At 44.2% G+C, this 13,504-nt stretch overlaps 1 long non-coding RNA gene across 1 annotated transcript; it reads left to right on the forward strand.

The window, feature by feature from the left end:
- Positions 1 to 5,604: 5,604 nt before the first annotated feature.
- Positions 5,605 to 7,289, forward strand: LOC116437376. Its single transcript, XR_004237266.1, has 3 exons — positions 5,605 to 5,933; positions 7,043 to 7,047; positions 7,214 to 7,289. It is a non-coding gene; the product is annotated as an uncharacterized LOC116437376 (long non-coding RNA).
- Positions 7,290 to 13,504: the final 6,215 nt, after the last annotated feature.

Raw genomic sequence — 13,504 nt, forward strand, 5'->3', positions numbered from 1 at the left:
CCTCCGAATGCCCAGAGAAAACCAGCCCCCAGGGGCTGTACGCAACCCCTTTTTCCCAGTTCAAATCTTGTGGCATCCCCAGCCCTACACGAGAAAACCCCAGGAGAAAGGGAGTAGCTAGTTGGACCCCTCCTTCTGTGGCCAGGTCTTTTGTTTTTCTTAAGCATCCAGTAATTTGTCCCCCTGGCAACATGTATGGGGAAAATTCTTTAAGAGAAAAAGAAAACAGAAGGAGAACTCCTAAAACCCCAACAGTACAGTATTTAGGCAGTTGATGTATCTTTATAAATCACTATCCTTTCTCACATGTGCTAATGATTACGTGTATTACTTTGCTTATTTTTGCTCAGTGTGAGGTTATTGTTTTATTACATGTATTGTTTTACTTTTGCATTGCCCTAATGTTCACAGTAAGAGAAGTGCATGTTATCAAAAAACAAAAAAGAGGGAATATGGCTCCTCAAGAACAATTAGATAATGCAATATTTACACTAAATTTTTTGAATGCAGATCATCAATTTTGATCCCAGGCAGAGCGATACTACTCTGAAGATTTGGGTGCATGGAACCAATTTCTAAAAGTTTTACGTAAGGATCCACAATTGGGTGTGCAATAGCAAGGCCTAGCTGATTTATTAACCTAGGGGAGAAGGTACACGTGTTTTATCGCCAACGGGTCTAAGGTGGTTACCTGCTCAACTGGACAAACATCAATTGCCCCCTAGGATGGACAGATACCAATACCATGTGCATTTCTATGTCAACTCCCAGTGATCCCTTTCGCACATGCCTGGTAGGAGTGCCCATCGACAAGAAGCATTTTGGTAAGCTGTACAATGAAAGCATGCGGCAAAACTGCACTGCACCAGGTACATTGCAGCCAAGGTGGTGGTGCCAGGACACCTGGCGAAAGACTGCAGGATTGGATAAGACGTGGTACAAAGATCTGAGAAGGATGCATGAATTTCCAGCTTTGCCCTCACAGCCACAAGAACTAGATATGCTAGGGACTTTGTGTGCTTCGCTATGCTTTTACATTAATCATATGTCTGGGATTTATATGAACAGTGCTAACTGATGTGTCTGCTAAAGTTATTTTTAGCAACGCTTCCTTGTGGTGTAATTGGACCTTGGAAAGTCAACTAACACCTGGCATCAGCGCTATCGCTCTCCCTTCAGACTTGTTCTTAATATGTGGAGAGCGTGTCTGGAAAGGCATACCAGGCAGGGCTGTTGGTGGACCATGCATCATTGGCCAACTAACCTTGTTTCACCCAAGTTGGACTGCTCTAATTATTGCGGCGCAGTGTCAGGTTAGGTGTAGCAAACATGTTCTTAACGAAAAGTGTGATCCAAAGGTAACCTTTTGGAATACTGAGGAACGCATCTCTGGCAGCATAATACCATCAGTAGGTATTGCTCACGCTTTGGCTTCCTTAAACAAACTTGGCTGCTGGCATGCAAAGGAAGCTAATGCTACTAGTGCTGCTCTCTCAGCAATGCTAATTGACATTAACTCAGCGTGACATGCAACACTGCAAAACAGGGCTACCATTGACTTCTTGCTGTTGGCTCAAGGCCACGGATGCAAAGAATTTGACGGCATATACCTTTTAATTTCAAATAGTTGGCTAATATTCACCCCTGGGCCCAATGTTCCAGGTTTCTTGGATTTATCCTCAATTTGGCAGAATTAAGCCCGGATTCCTTGGAATTTTAATCCTCAGTCCGGCAGTCTCAAAACCTTAATCTCTTGGATTCAATCCTCAACCTGGCAAATCTTAAGGGGCTCTTTTACTTTTTGTCTCGTTTCCTTGTGGTTTGTACTAGGAAACTCTTGACTCCTCTCCTTCAAGGAGTCCAATCCCTCCCCTGAAACCCAGTCCCAGTTAGACCGGGGGTTCTCTCACTCCTTTTATCTTTCACTTCACCTCTTTACTGACTGCTTCCCTCACGGGAGAGCAGAGCTGCAGCCTCAGAGGCTCCACACTCGCTTTGCAGGTCTGGGAGTAACCAGCCCACATCTCATACACACACTTTCATCCCCCGTATCCCCCCCAAAAAAGAGGAAAGAAAAAATACTCACCTTTCTCTGAGTCTTCGTGCACAGGATTTTATGTGTTTAACTGCCGCGGGATCTTAGGGAGCTCTTTCTTTCCTTTCTTTTTGCTTTATTGTCTCCTTTTTCGTCCTCTGGGTGTTTGACCTCCAAACCCCCCTGACCACGTTGGGAAACACAAAGCGCGACAGCCAAAAGCTGGTGGAGGCGCCCCGCCACTCTGGGTTCCCCCGGAGATCTCAGAGGTGAGGCCTTTTCCCCGTACAGGCCACCAAATTGTGAAAAACAAGGTTCACTCTTTGTAAAATTTTAAGAAAAGTTTAATAAAAGGGACAATTAGGAGACAACAGCAAAAAAAAGTATTACGGCTGGGTGCTTTGGCAGAGATCCAAAGGCACACCTATACATCCAAAAGATTGTCTTTAAAAGTACATCGCTTATTGCATATTCATTATTATTATGCATAATTCATGAATTCTTTGGAGTTGCTAAGTATCATCCCATCAGCCTAATCCTTCTCCTTGGCTCCATTCTGTCTGGTTTTGGGTCTTCTCCTCTGATAAGATCCTCCAGGAATGTGAAGACTTTTCTCTGCCTATCTTTTCTAAATTGAATACCTAAGCAATAGATGTTCTATTTCATATAGTACATTACAGAACCTAGGTAAAGTTTTTGTAACATTAAGTAACATGCAAAAAGCCAATATCACAATATATTTACAACAGTTATGTAACATGAGAAAAGCCAACATCACAATACATTTATAACAATGATAATGTCTTGGGGCGATTTTATGATGATACTCTATTCCTGATTGTCTGCTTTATACCCAGAAATGGTTGCTGCAACTTTAAGTTGGGTCTGGGGTTTTTGGGTGCAGCACGGACTGGACATTACTTTGTTGCTTAGGTAGCTTGGTTTTTTTGTTAGCTAAAGCAAGAAGTTTCTTTTTTCCCCTTTCCCTGGCCTGGAGAGACTGCAGCAGCAATCCTTAGGCAGCTTTTGGGTTTTTTTCTTGATCTGTTTGGTTGGTTTTGGTACGAGATCAGACAATCGCCAGGAGCTGATCAGCTGGGACCACAGGAGCCTCTCTGCCTGGCCTGAGACCTTGGGAAAAGCTGAACCAACAAGAGAAAGGACACCAAAATCCACCAGCTTCATCTGCTGTGAGGAGACCAACACCAGAGGTTCAACAGGTTCCCATCTGTTTTGCCTGAGCTGCTGCGTGAACTTTTTTTTTCCTTCCCTGAGACAAAAAAGCTGGCGCCATTATGTTCACCCTGCCACGCAACTGGTCAGTTTGTTTCTTCCCCTGGCATTTTGGGTTTTTTGTTCTGCAGTGGGTGGGGGGGTGTGTGTGTGGGGTAAGGTTCTGACGGTTCAATATCTAGCATTTATTCAATTTTTTTCCCATGCCCTGCTGAGTCAAGGTTCTAAAAGGTTAAAATTTTAGCTAAGAGTTAGAAGAAATTTGTATTGATTAAGATACAAAGTAGAAAAACAAGATAAGCTAATGATTAGTAGATGCCTAAGCTAGAACTAAGTGATATATTATTTGCTGTTGGAAAAAAGGGGGGTCCGTGGACTCCGGCAGGGGGAGAAATTGCAGTCCAAGCCAATATGGTTGATAAAAGCAAGCTCTGTTTATTAGCAATCCAGAGGCACTTATATAGTATACCAGCTTGTTAACTCTTAAGTGGCTTAAAACTTATCAAAGTGCATTTCTACTTCTACATAATTGGACTTACATTGGCAAGCTTCTACAGTTATGTTATGATTAAAAGAATTCAGAGTTCAGCCTCCCTTCTCTCCTGGTTAGCACATCTTATCAGCACAGCTGCATCGCTTCAAAACTCCCTCTTTGTTTCCCAGGCCTGTTTCTCACACAGGGATTTTTCTCATGCAGACAGTTTTTCTCACACAGGCCTTTTGCTTGCAGGCTCTTGCTTGTACAGTTCTTTTATTGATCCCATAATTCTATCAATGATCCATGCCCCTGATCCTCTAACCATATCCCAACAATTTGCCATTATATTTTTGTTTTAAGTTTTGTTTATAGAAGGAAACAAAATAAATGAACTGTCATCAAAACAAATTGAAACTAATAGAACCAAGAACAGCACCTGGGTTTCATAATAATTAATCAAAAGTAGATCTTGGGCTGCACCAAGAGGTCATGAAAGCCTGCCAACAGCAAGAAAGTAAAAAGGTCACTCTGAGGAAGACATTCCTGACTTCATCTTTCAGGACCACTGACCCAATTCAAGAGAGAAACTGCACATGCGTGAAAGACTAATGATCTCATTTTAATACAAAGCGGAGGATGGGAGGTGCTGGGGTCATACATATGTAGAAGATGTAAAACTTTGAATAATAAATAGGGAACGAAAAACCTTGTACTTTGCTGGCATGTCTTTAGGAGGCTACTCCCATGCCGCCCGCCGGTGTCTGAATAAGCATACCACTTTCTAACTTTAATTAGTTAGAGGGTCTTTTGTCTGTGGATATCGGGATTTAATGAATCATTCTGGCAAGCCAGCCAGGAGAAAGTTCTGTTTGGATGTGAGACCAGCTCAGGCTGGTGGACCCCTCGGGGCGCCCCCGGGATATTCCTGGAGAGAGGGCTCCGCTGTCCAGATTGTTCATCCAGCAACAGACAAGGACTCCTGACTACTAGAGCTCTGAACCATATGGTATGTTTAAAGAAAATACTTGAGCAGTGGAACAGTGACCTGTAAGGCGTACGCGTGGTCATGAAAGGCCATTGGTAAGTCGGAGGGAGACGTCCCACGCACAACTCGTGCCTGTATAGTGTGCTTGCAAACTGCAGTGGTGTCTAGTGGCTGGCAAAAAGCTGTGGAGCTGTGGTGCCGGGCCAGGGAGGCTCAGGCATTGCCTGTTGTCAGAGGGGATTTTGCCGTTTGTTGTGCCATAGAGGGCTTGGTTTTGGTCTGCTAGCAATTCGGGGCTAGCAGTTTTAAAGGCAAATCCTTGTTTGTTGTGTCGTAGAGGGCACGGTTGTTTATGCTGTTGTGAGTGTTCTAAGTTTGCTGTGCCGTAGAAGGCTTGTTTGCTAGCAATTTGGGGCTAGCAGTTGTTAAGGTAAATCCTTGTTTGTAGTGCTGTAGAGGGCACGGGTTGTCAGCAGGGGCTAGCGGTTGTTGTGCCGTAGAGGGCATGGTTGTTTATGTTGTTGTGAGTGCTGTAGACGGCACAGGCTGTCAGCAGGGGCTAGCAGCTGTTGTGCCATAGAGGGCACGGTTGCTTATGTTGTGAGTGTGTTTTAACTGTGTGAGCGGCTGTGTGAGGGTTTGTTGAGACATGCTTAGCATGGAGCAAGAGAGGAATTTAGACCCACAACGAGGCGGCCGGAGAAAGATGAAGTGTGTATGGTGAATATTTGACAGTGAACGCTGTGGGCTGTGTTTTATTATTGTAATTGTAGTGTGTATATTTGGTTATGAGGGGACAGTATTGGCTGTAACACCTGGTGTTCACGATAAAAGGGCCCGGACCCTAAGAAGCAGTAGAGACAGCATTTGCTGTCTGAGGTGTATTTTAAAGGTAATACCGCCATCCTGTGTGAAAAGTTATAATTGCAGCCTAAGCAAAAAAGTAAGTTTAGATATGAGTTGTGTTGGTAAATTGCCCAAGTTATAACAAAAGTGAGTTTTGTACCAGACGTTATTGTTGTTTTGTAACCCAGTGCAGAAAGTGTAGTCAGTATTGACAGCCCCTTTAAGTTGATTTTAACCTGAGCTGTGGACTGTGCAGAAAGGGCTGTAAGAGAAAGTAATGGGAACCAGCCAGAGTAAAGAGATCCCTCAAACTAGTCCTTTAGGATGTATTTTGACACACTGGAAAGAATTAGTGGGTTGCCGTGGTACAGAGAACAAAGACTCTTATCAAGTTTTGCACACAATGGTGGCCACTTTATAACCTCGAAGAAAATGTTAGATGGCCACCAGCTGGATCTGTAGATTATGAGACCCTATTACAGCTTATGCTTTTTTTGAGACGAGAACAGACATGGGAAGAAGTAACCTACGCTGATCTATTTTTTTCCCTCCGAAACCACCCCGAGTGGCAGAGAGACTGTAGAATTAAGCCCCCTTCTGATCCCTTAGTATTGGCCCTAGAAAAGGATAATAAAATTAATAAGGGAAAGCCTAAACAATGTTGCAGTACCTGTTCAATAAACCAACACTGCACACACCCTGATAAAGTGTATCCAGCTGACTCACTGGAGCAAGAGCTGGGGGATTTGTTTCAACCACCCCCTAAAAGACGAGGGGAATTGACTCCTACATCACCCCCCACCTCATTTCCCAGGGGACCAACTCCTATCCCAGCTCCTATTTCACTTCCCACTTCAATTTCAATCCCAACTCCAGCTTATGTTCCATCCCCCACTCCAATTAAAGCTATTGCCATCTCAACTCCAGCTCCAGCTATAAGTACAGCTGAATCAAATCCAGTTTCAGCTTCAGCTTCCGTTACAGCGCGGATACTGTAACACGCGTGTATCAAACCAGGAGTCCCGTGGAAAAGCGATATATATGGACAGATTCTTGGTAGATGTTTCAGAGAGATGTTTATTTCTTCAGCCGCATGGCCGGGATCTCTGCTGAGGAACTCCTCCAATCACGGGACCAAGGGTCCTTGCCCGCGCAGGGAAACAAAAAACAACCAATGGGAACGAGGCTGACCAGGGGCTCGGGAAACCCCGTGTGTCTCCCAGGGCTCCTCTCCCAGGCCTACATGGCGGGGGGAAGGGACCCCGACAAGCTTCCACTTAAATTTCCACTTCACCCATACCCTCTTGGAAAAAGACCCCTAAAGCTTTATTATTGCCCAGCGGTGACAGTGAAGGGGAAAAGCTGCTTTCCCCAGAGGGCCCTGTAGCGTCCCAGACCCAGAAACAAACGAAAGAAATCATACAAGCACCTTTGAGAGAGGCGGTAAATCCTGAAGGAAAACCAGTGTTAGTTAAAATTCCTTTTTCTACAGTGGATTTAGAGGCTTGGGAAAAGATTGCTAAACGTTATCGAAGCGATCCAATAGGTGTTGCAAAGAAATTTAGATTCATGATTAAACAACATAGATCTGACTGATTAGATCTTCAACTGTTGTTAGATGCCCTCACAGAGACAGAAAAACGACTAGTTTTGAAAGCAGCAGGGAGTTTAGCAGAGGACGCTTGCAAAATAACACAAATGAGAGTTAAGGATTGAAGTAAAGAAATTCAGCCAAATTAAATTTAATAAAGAAATAGATTTTCTTCCGCAGCCGAAAGATCGGTCACACAGAAAGCCAGGATCGAGAAAAGCAGCCCCAAGCCCGGGGTCGGAGCTGGGTGAACACGCATAGATCTGACCTCTATCGCATCAGACCTCCCAAGTTCACGGGTGCTGCTCCGGCTGGTTCCTTCTTATACAGTTTTTGGGTAGAGTCCGAATTAATTCTATTCTTCTCGTAATTTTAGCATATTCATGAAGTTTTCTTGTCCCGAAGTTGGGCTGCACAAAGCCTTTCCTGGGTCTGATGAATTGTCCGTCCTAGATGATGAATGGGCCATCTCTGATGATGGATGGGCCATCTCTGGTTCCTGGAACAGTTATTTTTAGTTCCTGGAATGTCCATTCCTTATCAGCTGAGATGTAGATATCAGAAGGTAGTGATCAAGTTGTCATGGTGTCAATGTCCCAGTGATAAGATCCAACCCCACCTGGGTGGAATCCTCACTTATTGATTACATCTGTGAGAGAACTTCTTTTAGTGTTGTGAAATTTTTCTCTCAGCCAGGCTGGTGGAGGGATTTTGAAACTGTCTCTGCATGGTCTTATTACATTTCAGTTTTATACATAATAGCACGAATTACATATTTTATTTATAACAAGGATGTTTTTCCTCTCCAAGATCCACAGTGAGATCCTAATGATGACAGTGACATGGAAAGATTAGAGGATTACCAAGATTTCATAGCAAAGGGACTGGAGAGGGCAATTCCTAAAACCATAAACTGGTCAGCCCTATATGCAATTAAGCAAGGTCCCTCTGAAACACCCTCTGAATTTTTAGAACATTTGTGAGACGCAATGCATCGTCATACGACATTAGACCTCGAATCTGAGGAAGGGACACAACAGCTGGTGAGCTTATTTTTAGGACAATCTACAGGGGATGTTCGACACAAACTTCAGAAAATATGGGGCCCAACAGCACGAGATTTAGAGACTTTGCTAGAAGAAGCATGGAGAGCTTTTAGCAATAAAGAAGGATGTAAGCAAGGGATGAGGAAATTAATAGCAATAGTAAAAGAAAAAGAAGGAGGGGGACATGGGCAAGGACCACCCTGGTTAGGGAGAAATCAGTGCGCTTTTTGCAGGAAAATCGGACATTGCAAGAATCAATGCCCAGAACAAAGGAAAGGCGATCATCAAAGAAGGGAAGACCAAAAGAGGGAGGGGGTGGCTGCTCGTGCTAAAGAAGACTGAAGGGGACCGGAGGTTCCCACCCTAGGGGACCCTCTGGTTATAATTAAACTAGGGAACCAAGAAAAATAAATGGAGTTTTTAATAGACATAGGGGCAACATACTCAGTGCTAAATAAAGCTTTAATGCCAATAACAAATGATTATGTTGTAGTGAGTGGAGCAACTGGTCAATCTGAAAGAGCATACTTTTGCAAACCATTGAGATATTAACTTGAGAAACAATGGGGAATTCATAGGTTTTTATACATGCCTAATGCTCCATCGGCACTTTTGAGAAGAGATTTACTGGAGCAACTAGCGGCAAAAATAATATTTAAAAATGGAGAAGTTACTTTGGAGGTTAAAGATCAACAATACATAGAATTGTTAAGTCTGATGCTGATAGCAAATGAAACCAAAGTTGAAAATGAAGAAGAGACTCGCAAGAAAATAATAGATCAAGTATTCCCTGGGGTATGGGCTTCTAACATACCAGGGAGAGCAAAGAATGCACTCCCTGTACAAGTTAAGCTTAAGGAAGGAAAACAACCAGTTAGTTAAACAATATCCTTTGAAGAAGGAAGACAGGGAAGGAATTAGCCCCATAATTGAAAACTTTCGGCAGATAGGACTTTTAAAAGAGTGCCAATCTGAATTCAGTACTCCCATTTTACCTGCCAAAAAGCCTGATGGATCATACCGAATAGCACAGGATTTAAGAGCTGTTAATAAAATAACCAAGGACTTATACCCAGTGGTTGCCAACCCTTATACTTTATTAACCTGTTTAACACCTGAACTAACTTGGTTTACCCTTTTAGATTTGAAGGATGCTTTCTTTTGCCTTCCTCTCCATGAGGCTAGCCAGAAAATTTTTGCATTTGAAGAAGAATCCCAAGACTGGACACAAAGCTCAGCTCACATGGTCTGTACTACCCCAAGGATTTAAAAACTCCCCCACAATATTTGGAGAACAGCTTGCAAGAGATCTAGAATGTTGAGAAGCCCCATCAGAAGAAAGACAGCTGTTACAATATGTAGACGACCTCCTGATTGCTACTAAAACACAAGAGACATGCGTGGAGTGGACAGTAAGCCTTATAAACTTTTTGGGTTTACAGGGGTATCGAGTATCCCAGAAGAAAGCCCAAATGGTGAGGCAAACAGTTATTTATCTGGGCTACAAGGTCAGTGCCGGACTGAGGCGGCTGGTGTGGGGTCTGTAGTTCAGACCCAGGAAGCTGTGACCAGTCTGGAGAGATGGTCCCGTGAGGAACTGTCTTCTCGGGGCCCAGTGTCTTCCCTCAGCCGTAGCCAGAGTGCCTTTGCAGAGAGGCTATCAATCAGCTCTTTAGTGATTCTCAGCTCGTGATTTCAGCTCTTGCTCTGCAGGGCAATCTCCAGGCCAGACCAGGAGGAGAGAGACGAGAGACCCGTATAGCAGTTCCGCATGGGGCAGCTTTATTAGTCCACACCCCATGAAGGGGAGGCCAGGGACGAGCTCTCTCTGCTCTCACAGGGGCAGAGGGCTAGATCTTATAGGGATACAGGGGGTGGGTGTCAGAGGGTAAAAGCCAATGGGTTACAAAGGATCCGCATAGGGTCTCCTAGAGGATTCTGGGTCTGTCTTCTTCTCACCATAACTAAAAAGTGATTGCCTTTACAGGGGAGTTCTGCTGGGAGGTTATGCAATCTCCTTATCTCAGCAGGCCTCCCTCCAGGGCAGAGGCTGGGCATACCCCACACCGGACAAAGAACCGTAGGGCAAGATCACAAAGAAGCAATATGCCAAACTCCAAAACTGCAAAACCCCAGACAGTAAAAGAACTGAGTACCTTTCTGGGCATGACGGGGTGGTGTAGACTGTGGATTTACAATTATGGGCTGTTGGTTAAATCTTTATATGCCTCGGTTGCGGAAGGAAACAGATACCTTCAATGGACGAAAGAAGCAACACAAGCTTTTAACCAACTAAAGAAGGCCCTCATGTCAGCCCCAGCCCTGGGACTTCCAGATGTGAGTAAACCATTCTTTTTGTTTTCTCACGAAAAGCAGGGGATTGCATTGGGAATACTAGCACAAGACTTAGGCCCATATCCCAGGGCAGTCACCTACCTCTCTAAGCAGCTGGATGCAATGGCTAAGGGATGGCCAGGGTGTCTCAGAGCTATTGCAGCAGTGGCAGTGAACATCCAAGAAGCACGCAAATTCACCCTGGGCCAGAAAATGACTGTGCTAGTGTCCCACACAGTGTCAACAGTCCTGGAGGTAAAGGGCAGACACTGGCTTTCCCCACAAAGGTTCTTGAAATACCAAGCTATAATGGTAGAACAAGATGATGTAGAAATTGTAGTAACTAATATCGTGAATCCAGCTTCCTTCCTCAGTGGCAGTACAGGAGAACCGGTGATCCATGATTGCCTGGAGACCATCAAAGCCATCTACTCCAGTCGCGCAGATCTAAAAGACACTCCTCTCAAGGGCACCGAAACCTGGTTCACTGATGGAAGCAGTTATGTCATTGATGCCTTTTTCCTGGTCTTAAAATCAAGAGTCATACATGGTTAGAAGGGGAAAAGGGATTTTATCTTGGTATTTATTTTAAGGATCCTTAGGTGCACACGTCCAGGTCATATGCATCAAAATGCACCCCGCCGAATATGCCCCAAAAGATCGGGTATAAAATTATAGGTTTTACTAATTAGCATATCTATCAAAGATTCCCCAATAAGATGCTCGAGTGAGCCCCCCTCCCCAAGGAGCCTTCCCCTGGATGGTTCTATCTTAGTTTACAGAATGTGTTATGCAGAGGACCTTGGGGTCTGGGGCACACTGATCCCTAGCTACGAAGCTTCTAAAATGTTTAGTCTCTTAGCTTGACAAACAAGTCCAAGAATGTAGGGAAAAAGCACTAGGAATACAGAAGTTGTAAAAAAGGTATAACAGAGGTATAAAAGAAAAGGCAAAAATCATCATGGCATCATTTCCCCCCTTTTAGAGACTAACAAAACTCTACATTGTCTAGTCTCTACTCCAAGCAAAACTTGGAATGGTCTTTTCCACGTGGCTTGCAAGGGGTCACTGTCCCACCACTTGATGTAGCTTCAGTCTCCAGGCTGGAATGGATGAGCAGGCGGGTCCACTCCTATTGGTTTGGAGAACACGACGAATCTCTGGAGCTTTTGCAAAGTGGAACTCAGAGGCATTAAATACTTTTGCAAATCATTTTTACTTCTCATATGAATTTCCCCTGGGATATGTGGAACCTGGTATGGCCTGCCATATAATATTTCATAGGGACTGATGTTGTCCCTTCGCCTTGGCTGTATGCGGACTCTCAGCAAGGCTATAGGCAGGGCTTGAACCCATGTCATGGATGTCTCTTGACAAATCTTGCAAATCTGGGTTTTGAGAGTCCCGTTCATACATTCAGCTTTGCCACTTGCCTGGGGCCTGCATGGTGTGTGCAGGTTCCAGATAAGTCCCGAACTCTTGCTAACTTCCCCAACCACTGTTGCAACAAAATGTGGTCCCCTATCTGATGACATTCCCAAAGGAACCCCAAATCTTGGTATTATATGATTGAGCAAAGCTTTCACTACTTCTTTTGCTGTGTTGGTGCGACAGGGGAAAGCCTCAGGCCATCCACTGAAGGTGTCAACCAGTACCAGTATATACCTGCATCCCTCTTTGCGTGGCATCTCAGCAAAATCTATTTGCCAATAATCTCCCGGGAGATCTCTTGTTTTTGTCACTCCTAACACAACTCTCTTGCTTGTGTCAGGGTTGTTTTTATAGCAGGTTTCACACTTGCTTGTTACAGATTGTACAGTATCAGTCATCCTCCCTATCACTACTTTCTTTAAATGTTTTAAAAGATTTTCTGTTTCCCAGTGGGTACTTTCATGCTCTCGTTGGGCTATTTCTCGAAGGATCAGGGGTGGAACTACGACTTGTCTTATTGGGGTAACAGCCCACCCACCTTCTTTGATTTCAGCCTTAAAGGAACTTAATTAATTTGTGATCCCTCTGATTGTATTTTGGGGTAAATGATGACAAATCTATCTCTTTCTGTGGTACCACTGCAAAAATGCCTTTTTCTGCAATCTCCCTGGCTGTTTCATCAGCAAAACAATTTCTCAGTTCAGGGGCTGTTTTCCCTTTTTGATGACTTTTGCAATGTATGATAGCTAGTTTTGTAGGCTTCCAAATGCTCTGTAAACGTGCAAGAATCTGTTTGGCATGCTTAACCTCATTACCTTGAGCAGTCAGCAGGCCACGTTCCTTCCAAATAGCTCTGTGGGCATGCACAAAACTGAAGGCATATTTGGAATTAGTTCATATGTTCATCTTCTTCCCTTTGCTCAGTTCTAGAGCTCTCGTTAGTGCAATGCGTTCAGCTTTCTGTGATGATACATCTGGAGGCAAGGCTTTTGCTTCAGTGATTTTATCTGAGGTAGTTACGGCGTAACCGGTCATCCTCCTACCGTTTCTCATGAAGCTGCTCTCATCAGTGTACAATTCTTAGTCTGGACCTTTCAAAGGAACATCTTTCAGGTCTGGTCTGCTGGAATAAGTTTCCTCTATTGTCTGCAAACAATCATGCTCAGGCACACTGTCAAGTAACAAGGATGATAAAAACATCGCAGGGTTTACCACAGAAGTTGTCTTTAGAGTAACATCATCCTGTTCCAACAACACAGATTGGTATTTGAGCATCCTGCTAGGGGAGAGCCAGTGTCTCCCCTTTTGCTCCAGCACATTTATCACTGCATGGGGTACATACACGACAATGTGCTGCCCAAGGGTGAATTTACAGGCCTCTTGTATCAGAAGGACTGTTGCTGCCACAGCTTTCAAGTATTTTGGCTAATCCTGGGCCACAGTGTTTAGTTGTTTTGAAAAAATAGGCAACAACTCTTCGCTGGTCTCTAAGGTGCTGTGCTAGTACCTTCAGAGCAACATTCAG

Source organism: Corvus moneduloides, chromosome W, assembly GCF_009650955.1.
Source record: "Corvus moneduloides isolate bCorMon1 chromosome W, bCorMon1.pri, whole genome shotgun sequence".
NCBI lineage: Eukaryota > Metazoa > Chordata > Aves > Passeriformes > Corvidae > Corvus > Corvus moneduloides.